General features: G+C 45.9%; 1 protein-coding gene and 1 pseudogene across 11 annotated transcripts in view; both read right to left on the bottom strand.

Annotated features, from left to right (window-relative positions):
* ERC1 (ELKS/RAB6-interacting/CAST family member 1) overlaps positions 1 to 20542 on the bottom strand; it is a 509833-nt gene that overhangs the window by 472310 nt on the left and 16981 nt on the right. The window lies entirely within an intron of this gene.
* Positions 7319 to 11571, bottom strand: LOC117363377 (annotated as a pseudogene).

Raw genomic sequence — 20542 nt, 5'->3', positions numbered from 1 at the left:
TCAGAAACACTTTCCCCATTTGTAAGCAATATCGGATGGTGAATTTTCACCAGGTTTCACTCCCTCTGCCCAAAGGGCACTACTGCACGTCGTTCTTCAATGCTGCAATCTTGCAATGGAACATCCATGATTCTGATCTCATGGCTGCCACACAACTAAAAGCCAAGCACTGCACTGTGCGTGGACGAACTATCCAACAGGCAATGTACGAGTATGACAGACGGCTAAGACTGCAGCAAAGAGAGCAATACTGGATTTTTTTATATTAATAATAATAATAATAACTTTATTTTTTGTATACCGCATTACCATGGAAGTTCTATGCGGTTAACAGATGAAGAGACTGTACATTACAGCGAAGATACACATTTTTTTTTGGCATAACTACATTTACATTTTTGGCGACGCTACATTTGCGGTGAAGTTATTTTTCAGGTCGGTTACTATTGCAGAGAAGTTACATTTGTTGTAAGTTGCATATATATAGCGGAGTTCATACAGTAGTGTTACATACAGCGGTGATATATACTGCGGCGTTCGATAAAGCCGAGCAGAGGCATTAAGTAAGGGGGGTAAAGAAGAAGGGGTGATTAGTTGGATAGGGTGATCCATTTTGTTAAGCCGTTTGGTGGCAGACAGAATTGGAAGAGTCGAGAGACTGAGGTAAGTCAAGGTCCGAGGAGGAGGCAAGGAAGAGGGGGGGAGAAGTTAGAGGAATTTATCAAAAAGGTAGGTTTTGATTGTCTTCCTGAACATTTGGTAGGGGGGGAATTGGAGATGAGTGCTGTGAGGCATTTGTTCCATTTGCCCGCTTGGAATTAAATACACTTCATCCCAAGTAACTTAATTCCCATATTGATTGGTTTTATTTTTATTAGGGATTGTTACATGTTTTGCAATTCTCCATTGCTTGCAGCCTGACAAGGACCCATTCATAAAACCCTTTAACTTTTTTCCATGCTTTGATTGGCTAGTGTACGGCCGGGCAGACCTGTCTGAGGCCGGTTGGTTTTGATTGGTCCCCCTACAGTTTTTAACGTCACAACTCGGCACAGCACCTTTGTGCTCATATGCAGAGGAGGAAAACGTCGAACAGCGAATAGGAGTTATTTAACTTTACTATCGCTGGGTTATTTGTGTGCACGCAATTCAAGTGAGTATTTTCTATTTTTTTAGGATAGCCTCTCCATTGAACAGTTACTTTGTTCTTCTTTGAAGCAGTGGCTTTTGCCACGAAACGATCGTCGGTCTGTTGATTTCATGGTTTCGAGTGACTATCCAGGACAAGAGCGTTAATTTTTTTGTTCGATTGGTTATTTTTTCACCTCGCTGTGTTTACATTAGCAAAAGTTTTTTCTGCCTGCGATGTATGGGTGGTAGAGTGTGGGTTCACCTCTCCAGTTATCCAAGGCTTTTTTTTTTTGAAGGGGGGGGTTGAGGATGGGGCTGGTGAGGACCAAAAGAAACAGGGAATACAGGAGCAAAGGTGGGGTAGCAACCTGGCACCACCAGGTATACTGTACTAGGAATCCAGTTGCCTAACCTCTTGGCTCAACCAAGGTTAAGAAAGCTACAATGGGAGCTTAACAGACAGAAGAATTCAGGAGCATGAGAGGAGCCATCCACTCGCTTGCAGGAGACATATACTGAAGAACTAAGGAGCATGCCATCCTAAGCAGTGGCGTAGGGAAGGTGAGGGCGCCCAGAGCAGTGACACCCCTCCCCTGCCCTCATCTCTGCCCCCCACCCCCATTTGCTCCTTTTGCACCCCCTCCCTTCCCCCATACCTCTAACATTCCCAGCACAAGCAGCAACCCCAGTCTGCTGCTTGTACCAACACTGGCTCTTCCTCTGATGCCACTTCCAAGGTGCAGGTCCAGGGAGTAACGTCAGAGGAAGAGCCACTGCTGGCGTGAGCAGCAGGTTGAGGTTGCTGCTTGCGCCAGAAACCTTAAAGAGGTACAGGGGGAAGAGAAGGGGGGTGGGGAAGGAGCAGGGGCCGGAGAGGACAGGTGCAGGCAGCCCCACCCCTTACTACGCCACAGATCCTAAATGTACACAGTCACAATCCAGTACTTTGTATCTCTATCTCTGGTGGATGGAATTAACCCATTCATCTGGATTCATCTGCTGCTGAGTTTATGGAAAAATATTAACCCATTTAATCAAGTTCACAGGGTCAATGAAAAAGAAGGGGGGGGTTCATCCTCAGCTTATATTTTTATCTTAGAGAAGCATTTAATTAACATACTCACATTTTCACCCATGAATGTAGTGGTTAGAGTGGCTTATGGGCCTGGGTCCTCCTCTCTATGGTTCACTAGCCCATCCCCCAGAATATTTAAGAGACCTCTGTGCAGCTCTACTAGGTTTTCCTGTATTAGGTGCTGATGTTCCGGAGGCAGGTATGCATATTTTTATTCTGAACTTTGTGGGGGTGCAATGGGGTCGTTGAACACAGGGGGGAGAGGGGTCTTGTCCCTGTGTAGTGATTATCTGGTCACTTTGGATACCTTTTGGGTACTTATACCTGTCTTTCCATCGTCAAACCTTCGATTATCCCTGCGAGATGACTAAGTCAGATCAGGATCAGGGTCAGGCAATGTAAGCATAGTGGCAAGGTGAATCTAGGATGTGTCCAAAGGAGTAAAGCCACTGAGAAACACTGTGTAGGTGGATTGGGACTGTGCAGGAAGAAAAAACAGTGGTCCAAAATCCAGAGTACAAAAATTTCAAAAATATTGAAAAGGTGTCCAGCTCCTGGAGCATAGGTCATTTTAAGGTGGCGAAACTGAGCTTTTCTGAGGCTGCACAGGGATGGAATTATCAGCCGTACTGAGCACTAAAGGACCATGAAGGTCGCCCTGCCAGGCTAGCTGAACATTTGATCCCCGTTTCTGCAGGGGAGAGGCCAAGCTGGACACTGCGGTCCCCCCGGATGTGTCACACGGCACATGGTGCAAAAACGCTCTAAAAGTGTTAAAATTGCACAATCCTGGCAACAATCCACAAGGACTCCATTCCAGCAAGTTTCCAGGCCAAATTTGCAGTTTTGAAGAAGCAGGGAACCCTTGCAGACCATCATATATGTGCACCACAACAGACGGAGTTGCAATGACTCAGCCGGCACCCTGCGAGACACCGCTGAGCCTCCTAAGGGCGCCTAACAGCGTGCGCTTGACCCTTGATTAACAGCCCTGAGCTTCAGAGAAAACTATGCAGGCTGTCCAACAGGTACCCAGAGGGATCGGCCCGTCAGCTGCAGCCTGAAGTCTGTGAATTCTCAAGCAGGCAGAGCTTTAAAAATTGCTCCAAGCACTAATTTACTCAAAAAGGGGATGAAATTACATCGAATTAAAACAATAAAATGGGGAGAGCAGAACATACACAACTGCATCCATGCATGCAGAAAGAAAAAACTGTAGAGTAAACTAAACAACCCTGTGAAGTACTATAGAAGCAGAGTGAAAGATCCAGAGTGGATTCATTCTGCAACCATGCAGCTAAAGAGAAATAACCCTGTCTAGAATGTCTCGCCTATTGCACTGTAAAGCTGAATGTTAAAAGTTAATGCTAAAGATGGATGTAGGGTAGAAAGTAAAGGAGGACAGAAAAACAGCAAATGGATAAGGCGGCCCTGGATACACAGTTAAGAGCATAGACAGAAGGAACTGCAGCCACAGACTGGGAAAAGATAGTTAGAAAAATAAAATCACCAGACAACAAAGGTAGAGGAAATGATTTTATTTTCAGTTTAGTAATTGAAATGTGTCAGTTTTGAGAATTTACAGCTGCTGTCTATAATTTGCATTGCTCAGGAAAAAATGTATTTGTTTCTATTTCTCTGGGGTTGTAGTGCATGCAGTCTTGCTTCTTAGGGTTTCATTTGTATATATTAGTACTTTTAGTTTGTGATTCTGTATTTGCATGGGGGTTATCTGTGTTCTGCATGTGTGACCAAGACCAGGTGTTCTGGTAGGAATGAATGTTGAGAAGCATACAGTGTGCTTTGTGTAGTTTAATTCTATGGTTAACCATTATGTGTTGTTAATAAGACTACATAGTAACATAGATGACGGCGGATAAAGACCCGAATGGTCCATCCAGTCTGCCCAATCTGATTCAATTTAACTTTTTATTTATTTTTTCTTCTTAGCTATTTCTAGGCAAGAATCCAAAGCTCTACCCGGTACTGTGCTTGTGTTCCATCTATTGAAGTCTCCGTCAAAGCTCACTCCAGCTCATCTACACCCTCCCAGCCATTGAAGCCCTCCCCAGCCCATCCTCAACCAAAAGGCCATATACAGACACAGACCGTGCAAGTCTGCCCTGTACTGGCCTCAGTCCTTCAATATTTACTATTATTTAGATGTGTGTGTGTACTCTGTATATATAAAATGAATGAAAAAATATATATACAGTAACCCGGTTTGCGAGTGTTTTGCAAGACGAGCAAAACACTCAGCATTTCGTTTTGCAAAATGAATGTCCCCGTGCGGCTTTCCTCCCTCTTCGGCCGATGCCTTTTCCATTCACCAGCGCCTCCCGGCTTCCGATTTCAAGCCGGCCATCCTCCAGACGCATGCGCAGGACCTCTGAACTCCCCCTTCAAGCCGGCGCCACTCCAACAACATGCGCACCACGTACAAGCTCGCAGAACGTCCTGCGTGCTTGTATGTGGTGCGCGTGTTGTTGGAGCGGCGCTGGCTTGACGGGGGAGTTCAGAGGTCCTGCACATGCGTCAGAAGGATGGCGGCCAGCTTGAATCAGAAGCCGGGAAGCGCTGGTGAATGGAAAAGGCATCAGCCGAAGAGGGAGGAGAGCCGTACGGGGACCCAGGGAAAGGAAGCCACCACGCTACAAGGGCTGCAGCACCCACAGGCAGGTACCCACCCTGGGCCACCATAATAAACCTTGGTTGTGGAACGAATTGTTTCAGCTTACATTGTGGCCTATGGGGACATGTGCTTTGATATACGAGTACTTTGAATTATGAGCATGCTTCTGGAACGAATTATGCTCGTAAACCAAGGTACCACTGAATATGAAAAATGAAAGGAAAAAATTGTATTACAATTAGTAATATTATGGGAGCAGGATCTGGGGCCAAGCTTAGGCAGTGTATGGGGCAAAGATTGGGTGGGTTCTAGGGCAGAGCTTTCGGACCCCGAAACAAAAAAGTGTTCCACTGCCTATGTGGTAGGTGGCTTTTGACCATGAGTGGGCTTGAGGACGAATGAATATTCCTACTCAAAGTAACACATCAATAACTCGCACAAAGAAAAGGAGGGGAAAAAAAAAGAAAAAGTGTACACGGAGGTGGGAGTGTTTTCTGGGCAGACTGGATGGACCATGCTAGTCTTTGCCATCAATTGCTATGTTATTGTGTTAATGTCCTTTGTTGGTTTTTATATTGTATTGTTTATTGCAGATGTTGGTTTTTAATCAGTTTTGCAGGATGCAAATGAGTTTCTAAATAAAATAACCGAACATATGTTTCAAAATAATTTCCTCCTCTTGCAGCATTGTATTTCTTCAGGTACCCCACCCCCTCTAAACCCTGTCAGGCATGCACAAATCTTTGAATTCTTCTGCATGTCATTTGTGATAAGGACATGAGGAAAAAGAAGCTATAGATGACACCAAATATTTTCCAGTAGCCTCTAGGAATTCCTGGCTGTCAAATCAAGTACTCAGTGTAGGACTTTGTAATGTAATGTAATGTAATTTATTTCTTATATACCGCTACATCCGTTAGGTTCTAAGCGGTTTACAGAAAATATACATTAAGATTAGAAATAAGAAAGGTACTTGAAAAATTTGCCGTTGCTTTCTCCCACCCAGCTAAAACAGACTATGCTGACAGATTTTGAGGAATAGAGGCATTCAAGAAAAATAAAATACAAGCAATAAACCTCAGAGAGCTTTGAAAGCACATAACTCAGAAGAATAGTTAACTACTAGCTGCACAATGAACCAAACACGACAATTAACTAGTACTAGCAAAACAAAAGTAAGATCTCTCCCTAAACATGTTCCATCAGATAAGAAATCAAAGAAACAAATAAAGCAGCTTTTGAGTCAGTTACTTATTACCATTACAGATATCTCTCAGGCCAGGATTTAAAAAAACCCCTGTTAAAAAGCGACGGTCTGCTACCACAGCTGTTTTGATACCGATCTAAAAACCTGAGACATTCTTTAACCTTTTCCTATCGTAATAAATTTTACGTTACGCTGGTTCCAATCGTAATTATTTTAGCAAGTATTATTCACAGTTATCATTTACGGCTATTGTAAACACAATGGCCCAATAGATGGGACAAATGATAGGTAGAAGGTGTACGATGGCAACGACATTTTTTGGGAATGTCCCGTCATCCGGGACACACGATAGGAAAAGGTTAAAAAAAAAAATTGCACATGGCAAATAAGATCGGCGGACTGCAGCGAAGATTTCCTACATTTGCATGTGCCCATTGCTGATGGGCACATGCGCAGAAAAATGCCATTAAATAAACAAAACAAAACCCAAACTCTCCTTTTGCACTCTTGGACAAATGGAAGGGAGAGGAGGGGGAGAAGCAATGTCGACTTTTTTCTTTTTTTTTAATTTCTCTTAGTTTTATTATGCGCAGATCTCAAGTAGTTAACAATAAAATCATATTATGGCATTTTATTCTCAAGTTTATATCCAGTAGTGTAGTTCCCAAAGCAAAGACCTTGTTTTATTAGTATAAAAAAAAAAAAAAGTGAAATCATACAGTTGCATTTTGCAGGTAATGTCTTTTACATACAATATAACTGGAAGAATACTTGAAAATGAATAAGCTTTCCTAGCATCTACAAAGAAAATTGTTACCTATGGTATGTGATGGCATAAATACCTTTGACTTAAGCCTTTGGCATCTATAGGTTACAAGAAGGCACAACAAAGGTTATTCTCACACAAAAACAAACCACAGCTTTGTGTCTCAAAAATGTACAAAACAATAAAAAATTACTTTAGCAAACAAGATGAACTCTGCCACCTTTTTAGGTGGTTTTAAGGAATTGTTTTCAGTAGAAAAAGGGCTGGTCAGGTTAAAGAAGCAGCACTTAAGTTCAAACTTGTGTGAACTTTGTGATGAGGCTGGCACAAGTTTAGAAGTTAACAGAATGGCACTCCATGTGTGGGTCGAGGAAAGGATTCATAAAACAGTTATCCACTAATGGCAGCGTCTTTTTTTAAGTATTCATGTCTGCTACATATTTTTGTCCTCTCATTTTTCCCCAACCACGAGATTTACTTCATAGAAGGATCATATTAAAACCATTCTCAGGGGATTGTGCCCTGGCTGCAGGCCCCACTGATCCCAACACAGAGTTTGAGGGGAATACAGGGATAAGTGGCAGACAATACTGAGGAGAAGTGAGCTATATTGGCAAAGGCCACATCATCAGCACATGTGGTCAGAAGCATTAATCCCAGGTAACGGACACTTCAAACATCAGAGTAAGCAATGGAAATAACCAGACTTGAGTAGATTAGGAGGTGGTGACCACAAGTGGTAGAACTATTCTAAGCACAGTAAGCAGTGAAGATCCCAAGTGTGATCCACATCGAAACACTCATAGGGCACTGTCCTGGATATGGCTGAACCAGTAAAAGTGCTAACTAGTGACTAGCTGCAACTGGGATGTGCAGACGAGACTGGAATTCTTTCCACAAAAATCTTTTTCAAGTTAGGCTGTGATCAGTTTTTCATATAAACATCCTATTTTTTGGCACATACCAGGACTACCGTATTTTCGCGGATATAACGCGCACCTGTGTAAAACGCGCACAGGGGTATAGCGCGCAGAAATCACGATGATATGTACCAAAACTTTTCTATACCGCGCTCAGGCATATAACGCGCATGATGCCCGACGCTCCTTTCGCCCGCCCTGACTTTCCGTGCGCTGTCCCGACTCTCCGTTCACCCCCCCTGACTTCCGTGCACTGCCCTGACTTTCCGTGCGCTGTCCCGACTCTCCGTTCACCCCCCCTGACTTTCCGTGCACTGTCCCCCCTTGAAGTCCTGTCCCCCCTTGAAGGTCTGTCCCCATCCTGAAAGCCTGATGCCCCCCCCCCCCCGACGTCCGATACATCCCCCCCCCCCCGGCAGGACCACTCGCACCCTCACCCCGAAGGACCGCCGACTCCCCAACAATATCGGGCCAGGAGGGAGCCCAAACCCTCCTGGCCACGGCGACCCCCTAACCCCACCCCGCACTACATTACGGGCAGGAGGGATCCCAGGCCCTCCTGCCCTCGACGCAAACCCCCTCCCCCCAACGACCGCCCCCCCCCAAGAACCTCCGCCCGTCCCCCAGCCGACCCGCGACCCCCCTGGCCGACCCCCACGACACCCCCACCCGCCTTCCCCGTACCTTTGTGTAGTTGGGCCAGAAGGGAGCCCAAACCCTCCTGGCCACGGCGACCCCCTAACCCCACCCCGCACTACATTACGGGCAGGAGGGATCCCAGACCCTCCTGCCCTCGACGCAAACCCCCTCCCCCCAACGACCGCCCCCCCCCAAGAACCTCCGCCCGTCCCCCAGCCGCCCCGCGCCCCCCCTGGCCGACCCCCACGACCCCCCCACCCCCCTTCCCCGTACCTTTGGAAGTTGGCCGGACAGACGGGAGACAAACCCGCCTGTCCGGCAGGCAGCCAACGAAGGAATGAGGCCGGATTGGCCCATCCGTCCTAAAGCTCCGCCTACTGGTGGGGCCTAAGGCGCGTGGGCCAATCAGAATAGGCCCTGGAGCCTTAGGTCCCACCTGGGGGCGCGGCCTGAGGCACATGGGCCAAACCCGACCATGTGTCTCAGGCCGCGCCCCCAGGTGGGACCTAAGGCTCCAGGGCCTATTCTGATTGGCCCACGCGCCTTAGGCCCCACCAGTAGGCGGAGCTTTAGGACGGATGGGCCAATCCGGCCTCATTTCTTCGTTGGCTGCCTGCCGGACAGGCGGGTTTGGCTCCCGTCTGTCCGGCCAACTTCCAAAGGTACGGGGAAGGGGGGTGGGGGGGTCGGCCAGGGGGGTCGCGGGTCGGCTGGGGGGGCGGTCGGAGGTTCTTGGGGGGGGGCGGTCGTTGGAGGGAGGGGGGTTTGCGTCGAGGGCAGGAGGGCCTGGGATCCCTCCTGCCCGTAATGTAGTGCGGGGTGGGGTTGGGGGGTCGCCGTGGCCAGGGGGGTTGGGGCTCCCTTCTGGCCCAACTACACAAAGGTACGGGGAAGGCGGGTGGGGGTGTCGTGGGGGTCGGCCAGGGGGGTCGCGGGTCGGCTGGGGGACGGGCGGAGGTTCTTGGGGGGGGCGGTCGTTGGAGGGAGGGGGGTTTGCGTCGAGGGCAGGAACCTGGGATCCCTCCTGCCCGTAATGTAGTGCGGGGTGGGGGTAGGGGGTCGCCGTGGCCAGGAGGGTTTGGGCTCCCTCCTGGCCCGATATTGTCGGGAAGTCGGCGGTCCTTCGGGGTGGGGGTGCGAGTGGTCCTGCCGGGGGGGGATGTATCGGACGTCGGGGAGTCGGCCGGGCAAGAGGGCTTGGGCTCCCTCTTGCTCCGATCGTGGATGCGGGTGCGGGTGGGAGCGCGTGCGAGCGGTCGTTTGGGGTGGGGGTGCGAGCGGTCCTGCTGGGGGGGTGAATCGGGCGTCGGGCGGGGTGGGAACTATGTTTAAAAACTTTTCTATACCGCGCTCAGGCATATAACGCGCGAGGGGTATGCGCGGTACGTAAAATCACGTATAACGCGCGCGTTATATCCGCAAAAATACGGTACTTAAGCTTGTTTCTGAGCCCAGCAGGTACGGCAGAGCCACACACACAGAGGCCTTGTGTGGTACATCTTGCTAAACGTATCACGAGCCATCCTGGCAAGAGGAAATCCTGCTCAAGAAGCTTGGAATGTCAACACTCCAATTACAACTACCCTAAGAAGGCGAATAGGATGCTGGGTACTATCAAGAAGGGTATTACAATCAGAATGCAAGAAGTTATCCTGCCGTTGTATCGGGCGATGGATATGGCGATACTCAAGAGGGTTCAGAAAAGAGCGACACGATTGATAAAAGGTATGGAAAACCTCTCATATGCTGAAAGATTAGAGAAACTGGGGCTCTTTTCCCTAGAAAAGCGGAGACTTAGAGGGGACATGATAGAGACTTACAAGATCATGAAGGGCATGGAGAAAGTGGAGAGGGACAGATTCTTCAAATGTTCAAAAACTACAAGAACAAGAGGGCATTTGGAAAAATTAAGAGGGGACAGATTCAGAACCAATGCTAGGAAGTTCTTCTTCACCGAAAGGGTGGTGGACTCCTGGAATGCGCTTCCAGAGGGTGTGATAGGACAGAGTACGGTTTTGGGGTTCAAGAAGGGATTAGATAATTTCCTGAAGGAAAAGGGGATAGAAGGATATAGATCAAGTTTCAAGTTTAATAATTGTTTTGATTAATCGCTTAATCGTATTTCAAAGCGATGAACAAATTAAAATTACAATTTCTGGGAAATACAAAACAGAACAATACATATTAACTTACAATATTAAAAAAATTACGGTTACAAACTTAAAAACACAAGGAAAGGAGGGAGATGAAATACAAATCATTATAGGAAAGTAAAACAAAAAAGGAAAAATACAAAATGAATAACAAAAAAACAGTGTAATATAATACAATAAAATAATCTGAGCTGCTGATGGGCCACCGTGTGAGCGGACTGCTGGGCATGATGGACCTCTGGTCTGATCCAGCAGAGGCACTGCTTATGTTCTTCTTTAGCTTCCAGCAGGCATAGTTACACATTTTAGCTGCCTCTAGCAAAAAGTCAGAGACATCGTGAACAAGGAGCGTGAGGGTCCCCACACGGACATAATTTACACACCAGGAGAAGCTGACCAGGAAGATGGTGGAAAAATGGTGGACAAGCTGGATCTTAAAATCCTTTCTCCTGACATCAGAGGCGACACTGAACAACAGGGACCAACAGAAGCTGAGCTCCAACACATAATACTAGTACTGCGACGTCAGCAAAGACTGTTTCGGGTAACCGTCCCACACCTGTCTGATCTTTTAAGACCAGGGTTTATCATAGAGGACTGCCACTCCATTGATAAGCGTCGAGAGGTAGAAGGTGAACCGCCAACAGGATTCCTGGAATTTCTTTAGTAAAATCAGTCTCTCTTGGTTTCTCCGTTTCCTAAACCACCTTTCCACCTGGATTGCGGTCAGGTTACATTTCTTAGCTAAGCCATAGATCTCCAACTGGGATGGATGTTTACATGCTGAGTTGAAAAACCTCTCTAGGAGTGGGTTAGGCGGTGCTTTCATTCATACCTTGTTCTTTATGCCCATGGTTATGGAGGTTGAAACAAATCTTTCAAATACATGTTTGATGATTACATAGAGGAAAGCATATAGGACTGTGATGTAGAGTTGGGAGGGTTTAGCCGCGACAAAGTCATCATCATCAGCCAGGTCAGACCAGGTGAAATTGTTGGGCAACCAGAGCCTGTCCCACCAAAACCAATCGCTAATTGTCTGCAACATCCTTTGTTTTGTATTACTGATTAGATGTTAGTAAGGGGGTGCCAGGTAACCGATGAAACCATCACAATTATCTGTCTTTCTCAGCAAATGTTCACAGAAAAATGAGAAAGCGAGTGTCAGTCAGTCAGAGCTGCTAAGAAGATCCACGTGCCACAACCACAACCCTCTCCCCCCCACCCCTGTCCCGATGCCATTCCACTCTCAACGTCGACTTTTTTTCAATTGCACATAAAACATGCCTTTCTCTCCCCAAAACTACTATAATTCAGGTAAATCTTGTAATTTGTTTTTAATGTAAAATTTAATCAAGACCCACAGCCAGAAACGCACAAGACAAGGGTATCATATACACGCTAAAGAAGAAACGTTGGCTTTTAACAAGAGCGCATGAAACATGCCTGTCTCTCTCAAAAACTCAGAAAAAGCGTGATTTTACTACCCTCCACTAAAAATATAGATACACATTTTATTTTCACTAGCCACAGTCAAAACACAAGTGCTGGCACTGAAATGGCACCCCCAGACCAGTCACTTTTTTGTCACCAAAATCGACACCATGCTTCAAAAATGCCTTGGCAATTTTTAAGATTCCACTGGAGGGCTCATTTCAATGTTAAAGAGCACATTTGCAAGTCATTGTCGGAGACTGCTATAAACCTCGCTAAAGACAGAGATAATCCGTTTTTATAATCCACCGCTAAAATGCGTACAGACTAAACCGCAGGAAAACAGTTTAGAGACAGCGTTAAAGTTTTGAGAATCTTGCCCTCGGTCTTCACATTCATTTCATGCTATATTACTGTTCTGTTTTCAGCATTCTGCATGTTTAGGTTTTATGCATTATCCTGCTGCCACCCAGTGTGTGAAGAGGAACATGTACTAACATTTATTGTGTGCTTGTTTTTAACATAGAAAAGTATTATCCAAGGACAAGCAGGCAGCATATTCTCAACATATGGGTGACGTCAACCACGGAACCCCGATGCGGACAGCTTCACAAGCAGACTTGCTTGAAGAACTTTCAGAAAGTTCAAGACTGCCACACCGCGCATGCGCAAGTGCCTTCCCGCCTGACGTAGGACGCACGTCTCCTTAGTTCTAAGTTTTCCGCAGAGCTGAGATGCCCTCGTTTCGACACTCTACGGGAGAGTTAGTTCTCTTCACAGCGGCTCATGCACTTCTTTTCTTTACAGGGTCGCTGTGTTGCACGTGAGAAAAAACAAAAATCAAGTTAAATTTTTCAGCTGTATCACGGCGGGGCCTGGTCTGCGGCCTAAGCCTGTGAGCTTTGATTTCGCCGCGTCCGTGTTTCATTCGATGTCCCGGCCAGTCACAGGATTTAAGAAGTGTAGCCGGTGTCAACGTGCGATCTCCCTCACTGACCCACACAAGTGGTGCGTACAGTGTTTAGGACCTGACACTCGCTGTTCTACACTTCAAAATCGAGCTCTTAAACGTCGTCAAGTTCAGAATGAAAAAATCTTCAGGGGAATGGATCTTTCTTCAACTAAAGATTTGACTCCGATTGTGGCCTCAACCTCGACTACGTTGAAGTCTTCTGTGGGGCCCAAAGCTTCCACCTCGACCTCGCTAAAACCTTCCTCTATGGGGAAATCCTCATCCTTGGGGAAGTCAGCTAAATCCTCTCCAAAGGGGCTGTTATCTTCAGTGTCTCCATCAGGTTAGCTACCCAAGCCAACCCCTCAGGAATCACAGGCCATTTCAACAGCAAACCCGGTTGCTTTGAGACTTCCCAGGAAGCATGTCTCAAAATCGAGGCACCACTCTTCCTCGAGGTCGTCTTCCTCGGAGTCCATAAAAATACCAAATTGGCCTCGGTACCGGCTTTGCAGAATATGCTGGAAGTTATTATGCATCAGGAGTTTGGTAACATGCTTGCCAAATTAACTCTTGCCTTGACCCTGCTTCCTGCAGTCCAGCCTGAGCACTCAGCAGTACTACAAGGAGTCGAGTCCTTGAGAGTGCCTTAAGAGAAACCTACACACTCCATATAAGGAGTTGAGTCCTTAAGAGTACCTCGAGATAAATCTACATGCTCTATACAAGGAGTCGAGTCCATAAGAGTGCCTCAAGAACCATCTACACAAGGAGCTGAGTCCTTATCAATGTCTCGACTTCAATCTCCAACTTCCAGCCCTACCTCTATGCATAAGGCATTGCCTTCTTCAAGGCACAGGGCAAGGACTCGACATTCTTAATTGAGGCTGGATTTGAGATCATTACCTCGTTCTCTGAGGCGCAGTTCATCTCCATACCATCTGTCGAGGTCCAGATCCTCTTCTCGAGACAAACCTCGTTCATCGAGGCATCAAGAATTCTCGAGAAAACCAGCTTTCTTGTTGAGGAAATATACTGTGGAACCACAGCACTCTCACCAGTCGAATTCTTCTTCTGCGAGGATTTCTTCACCAGCTGGTTCTTATAAACGAAAGCGTTCTGCTTCTCCGGCTCATTCCAAAAGTGGTCTTTCAACTGCTTCTTTGCCTATGGATTCAGATCTGCGGTATCAATATCCCAGAGAGGATTCACCTTCTTTCTCTGCCTGAGAGGTACTTTGATGAGCTCTCGTTCACCTTCACTTCAACAGGGCCACCCCTCTTCTGATCCGGTGTTCTTTACAAAGTTCCTCTGTCAAATGAGTAAAGATCTCAACATCACTTTGGAGTCTAATTCAAAATACTCTAAGGAGTATTTGGAAGAACTGGGTATGCCTAGTCCTCCGAGGGATTCATTAAAATTATCCATGAATGGCATTCTCTCTCAAACGTTTAAAAGGAATCTTGATACACCATATTCCATTCCTGCTTAGCCAGCAAAACTGGAATCTCGATATAAGATGGTTCACTGTAAAGGATTTGAGAAGTCTCAACTATCCCATCAATTTCTTCTCGTTGAGTCTTCTTTAAAAAGAACCAATCCGGCCAAGGTCTTTGCCACAGTCCAACCTGGCCAAGAGGGCAGGACCAAGGACAAGTTTGGCTGTTGGTTGTATCAAAACTTGATGATGACAAATCGGATTTTAAACTAAAATTTTGTCTTTACATCATATCTCAAGCATTGGGTCAATGCTTTGCCTACTTTTTTCAATATCTGCCAGAACATCACCTACCAGATTTCCAGCATATGTATTCCACGCTAGGTCAACTTTGCATGCATATGGTTCAGGCTGAATATGATGCTTTTGAGATGTCCTCCAGGGTCATTGCGTTCTCGGTGGTGATGCGCTGTCTAGCCTGGCTCTGCATCATAGATATGGATCCAAATCTGAAGGATCGACTGGCCAACATCCCATGTCAACAGAATGAGCTGTTTGATGACTCGATTAAGGCAGCTACAAAACGCTTGTCTGAGCATGAGAAATTGTTTGCCTCCATAGTTCGGCCAAAGCCTTCCACTGCTAAGAATTACAGACCTCCTCCATCTTATCAGAGGTGTTATCCTCAGAAGACAGCACCTTATTCAAGGCTGCCTCCTAAGAAACAACAGCAGCAACAACAACAAAGGCAGCGTAAACTTCAGACTTCTGCTGCGTCCAAGTCTACTCGGCCTTTTTAACCATCTAAAATAGAGCATAACCTCAATCGGGGTTCTGCCTCTGTCCTCTCCCCTTCCACAGGAGGTCTTCTCCATCATATTTATTATCGATGGGAACTAATTACATTTGACCTCAGGGTTCTCACAATCATCATGGAAGGTTACTTTCTTCATTTCCTTCAGGTTCCACCTGATCTTCCCCCAAGAGAGTATCCTTCAAATCCATTACCCTTCTTCTTCAGAAAGCTCAAGCTCTGCTTTGTCTCCGTGCCATCAAGAAAGTTCCTCTGGAACAGGGTTCATAGACAAAATCGCGCGAGACAACGGCGCGCCAATAACTGAGCGCAGACAACTGAGTGCAAGATTGACAGCGCGCCAAAGAAAAGCACTATTTTAAAGGGTTCCAACGGGGGGTGTTGGTGGGGAACCCCCCTATTTTACTTAACAGACATCGCGCTGGCATTGTGGGGGGTTTGGGGGGTTGTAACCCCCCTCATTATACTTGAAACAGAACTTTTTGCCTGTTTTTTAGGGAAAAAGTTCAGTTTTAAGTATAATGTGGGGGGTTACAACCCCTCAAACCCTCCCCCAACGCCAGCGCAATGTCTGTTAAGTAAAGTGGGGGGGTTCCCCCCCACACACCCTGTCAGAGCCCTTTAAAATAGTGCTTTTCTTCGGCGTGCCGTCAACCTTGCGCTCAGTTGTCGGCGCGCTGTTGTCTCGCGCAATTTAGTCCCGTCACCCTGGAACAGCAGAGCATGGGGTTTTACTCTCATTACTTCCTTGTCCCGAAGAAGACAGGTGATCAGCGACCTATCTTGGATCTCAGAAATCTTAACAAATTTCTTGTCAGAGAAAAATTACAGATGCTGTCTCTAGCATCTTTGTATCCCCTTCTGGATCGTAACGATTGGTTATGCTCTCTGGATCTCAAAGAGGCTAACACTCACATTCCCATTCATCCAGCCTCTTGCAAGTTCCTCAGATTTCAGGTGGGAAATCATCATTTTCAATACAGAGTGCTGCCTTTTGGTCTGGCATCATCTCCCAGAGTTTTCACCAAGTGCCTAGTAGTGGTGGCAGCAGCTCTGCGCAGTCATGGTCTCCAGATTTTCCCGTACTTGGATGTCTGGCTCAAAGATTCAACATTTCAGGGGGTTATTGTAGCGACCCAACAAACTATTTGGTTCCTCCAACATTTGAGGTTCGAAATAAACTTTCCAAAATCTCAGTTACAGCCCTCTAAAAACCTACAGTTCATTGGAGCTGTACTGGACACTGTGCAACTCTGAGCATTCCCTTCCTCAACAACGTCAGGATACTCTCATTCACCTTTGCGAGCAGGAAAGGGATTTGGGGGTACTGATTGACAGTACCCTAAAACCATCGGCACAATGTGTGGCAGCGGCGAAGAAGGCGAACAGGATGTTGGGCATAATTAAGAGGGGGATTACGAGTAGAACGGAAGAGGTCATAATGCCACTTTATAGAACAATGGTCCGACTGCATTTAGAATACTGTGTCCAACACTGGTCTCCATACCTTAAAAAATATATTACTCTGCTGGAAAAAGTGCAGAGGCGAGCCACGAAACTTATTAAAGGAATGGAAAATTTACAAAGATCGACTCAGGAAGCTGGGGTTGTTTACCCTCGAGAAGAGAAGACTAAGAGGAGATTTGATAGAGACTTTTAAAATATTAAAAGGATTTGATAAAATAGACCAAAAAGAAGCATTACTGAAATATTCTGATGTGATGAGGACAAGAGGACATAGACTGAAACTGAGTGGTAGCAGTTTTAGGACAAATGTCAGGAAATTCTGTTTCATACAGCGCGTGGTGGGTGCTTGGAATGCACTCCCGGAAGAGGTTGTGGAGGAGACTACTGTACTGGGATTCAAGCGCAAGTTGGATACACACCTTCTTGCATATCATATGGAGGGATATGGTAAATCCGGGTCTCCAAAAAGGAGTACCTAAATGGGCCGCCGCGTGTGCGGATCGCCGGACTAGATGGACCTCGGTCTGATCCGGTGAGGGCGTTTCTTATGTTCTTATGCCTCAAAGTGTCATCCCTCACTTCACTCTCAGCGAGACACATGATGGTTCTCCTAGGTCATATGGCCTCTACAGTTCACATGTCTCCTTTTGCCAGACTTCACCTCATAATTCCTCAGTGGACCCTGGCATCTCAGTAGGCGCAAGCTTCTGATCCACTCTCAGCACATTACAGTGACTCCTTCGTTGAGACATTCTCTCCACTGCTGGATGCTCTCTTGCAATCTCTCCAGAGGTTTATTGTTTCAAACGCCCCCTCATCAGAAGGTCCTTGTGACATATTCCTCAACCTACGCTTGGGGGCTCATCTCGATGGTCTCCGTACTCAAGGGCACTGGTCCAGCACAGATTATCGGAGCCACATAAATCTGTTGGAACTCAGAGCGATTTTCAATGCTCTCAAAGCTTTTCAACATCTTCTTCATGATCAAGTAGTCCTCATCCATACAGACAACCAAATAGCCATGTACTATGTCAACAAGCAGGGAGGAACAGGATTCCTCCCTCTTTGCTGGGAAGCTCAGACGGTTTGGATTGGGCAATTCTTCACAATGTCTTTCTGAAAGCAGTCTACATTCAAGGAGAGAAAAACTTTTTGGTGGACATATTGAGTTGTCTTCTACAACCTCATGAATGGACGCTCAATTCATCGTCTCTCCATCACATTTTTTCCTCAAATATGATGGAGAACTCCTCAAATAAATCTCTTTGCATCTCCCCACAACAACAAGCTGCCTCAGTTTTGCTCCAGGATCTACTCTCCTCACTGCCTGGAGGAAGTTGCTTTTCTTCTGGAACGGACAAGCAAATTCCTGTATGCGTTTCCTCCATTCCTTCTAATTCTCATGACACTCATTAAACTCAAACACGAACATGCCACCATGATTCTCATAGCTCTTTGGTGGCCCAGACAACCTTGGTTCTCCCTTCTACTTCAACTCAGGAGCAGGGAGCCACTACTTCTACCAGTTTTTCCTTCTCTGCTTAAACAGAGTCAGGGGTCTCTACTACATCCCAACTTGCAGTCTTTACACCTGACAGCTTGGTACCTTTCAACGTAACTGCTAACCTACAGATCTTTCAATCTGTCAAAGACATTTTACAGGCTTCCAGGAAGCCTACCACTAGGCAATGTTACAACCAGAAATGTCTAGGTTTTCTACTTGGTGTGATCTTCATCACAAGGAGCCTCAGTCTACTTCCTTGTCTTCAGTTCTGGATTATCTGTTTCATTTATTTCAATCAGGCCTCAAATCAACATCCATTCAAGTACATCTCAGTGCCATTGCTGCTTTCCATCAGCCACTAGAGGGAAAACCCCTCTCTGTTCATCCTATGGTTTCCAGATTTATGAAAGGTCTTTTCAATGTCAAACCACCTCCAGTAGTTTGATATCTCAATGTTATTCTTGCTAAGCTGATGAAGTCGTCATTTGAACCAATGTCATTGGCTCATCTGAAATATCTCACTTGGAAAGTGGTCTCTCTCATTGCTCTCAAGTTTGCTCGCAGAGTCAGTGAGCTACAAGCTTTAGTAGAAGACCCACCTTTCACAGTATTCCATCACGACAAGGTGGTCCTCCGTACTCATCCTAAATTCTTACCAAAAGTTGTTTCAGCATTTTATCTCAGTCAACCCATTGTACTTCCAGTGTTTTTTCCAAAGCCTCATTCTCACCCTGGAAAAACAGCTCTTCATACTCTGGACTGCAAACGTGCTTTGGCTTTTTAATTACAAAGGCCTAAGCCACAACGATTTTCTCCTCAACTTTTTGTCTCCTTCGATCCAAACAAGTTGCGATATCCAGTTTCCAAGTGAACCATCTCCAACTGGTTTGCTGCTTGCATCTCTTTCTGCTATGCTCAGGCTGGACTGCATCTAGAAGGTTGAGTCACAGCCCATAAAGTCAGAGCCATGGCGGCATTTGTAGCTTTCCTTAGATCTACTCCTATTGAGGAAATCTGCAAAGCTGCCACTTGGTCCTCGGTTCATACATTCACCTCATTATTGTCTGGATTCCTTTTCCAGATAGGATGGCCATTTTGGCCAGGCAATATTACAAAATTTATTCTCCTGAATTGCCAACACTCACATCATCCCATTCTGGTTAGCTTGGAGGTCACCCATATTTTGAGAATATGATGCCTTCTTGTCCTGGGATAAAGCACACTTACTTACCGTAACAGGTGTTTATCCAGGGACAGCAGGCAGATATTCTCACAACCCACCCACCTCTTTCTGGGCTATTTGAACTGAGGAGACGCGCACCCTGCGTCAGGCAGGAAGGCACTCGCGCATGTGCGGTGCGGCAGTCGCAAACATTCTGAAAGTTCTTCAAGCAAGTCTGTTTGTGAAGCTGTCCGCATCGGGGCTCCATAGTTGACGTCGCCCATATGTTGAGAATATCTGCCTGCTGTCCCTGGATAACACCTGTTACGGTAAGTAACTGTGATTTATCTGTGCTATGTATTATTAAAGAATTGCTTCACTCTATGAGGTTCTCCATCTAATGTAAGTATCTCAAATAAACCTGCAGCACTAGTCACATCTGCCTCCTACTCATCGTTGGAGGCTCTTTTCCATATCTGACATCATAGTTTATTGTAAACTGCTTTGCCAGGTCTCTCTTGGGCAATATATTAAATCCAAATAAACTTCAAAGCATTGCATTTTACACTGAATTCAGCTAAAGCATCCAAGAAGCATTCTTTACATTTTTAATAGTTCACTAAGCTCATGACTCGACTCATGACTATTTTGCTGCAAAATGTGTCTCTGCTTTATTCCAGTTTTCAACAAGTATTTTGTTATTTAAGAAATGAACCTGCTTCAAATGAAGGGAAATCAAAAGGCTTAGCTATCTGTATACACAACAAGGCAGAATAAATAGGCTGTGAATCCCAAATCATTGATGGTTTTGTAAGAAATCAAACTTTTAAAAATTCATCAGTGAACATCTTTTTAAATTATGTATATTCAATCTCCTAGGCTCTCATAAACAAAGAGTTGCCGTACAGTGAGATTAGAGAAACTGGGCCTCTTCTCCCTTGAAAAGAGGAGACAGAGGGGACATGATCGAAACATTCAAGATAATGAAGGGAATAGACTTAGTAAAGACAGGTTGTTTACCCTCTCCAAGGTAGAGAGAACGAGAGGACATTCTCTAAAGTTAAAAGGGGATAGATTCCGTACAAATGTAAGGAAGTTCTTCTTTACCCAGAGAGTGGTAGAAAACTGGAATGCTCTTCCGGAGGCTGTTATAGGGGAAAACACCCTCCAGGGATTCAAGACAAAGTTAGACAAGTTCCTGCTGAACCAGAATGTACACATGTAAGGCTAGACTCAGGGCCGCCGCGT

The sequence above is a fragment of the Geotrypetes seraphini genome, chromosome 7, assembly GCF_902459505.1.
Source record: "Geotrypetes seraphini chromosome 7, aGeoSer1.1, whole genome shotgun sequence".
Classification (NCBI taxonomy): Eukaryota; Metazoa; Chordata; class Amphibia; order Gymnophiona; family Dermophiidae; genus Geotrypetes; species Geotrypetes seraphini.
Note: the sequence above shows the minus strand (reverse complement) of the source record. Positions and strands in the feature narration are given on the sequence as shown.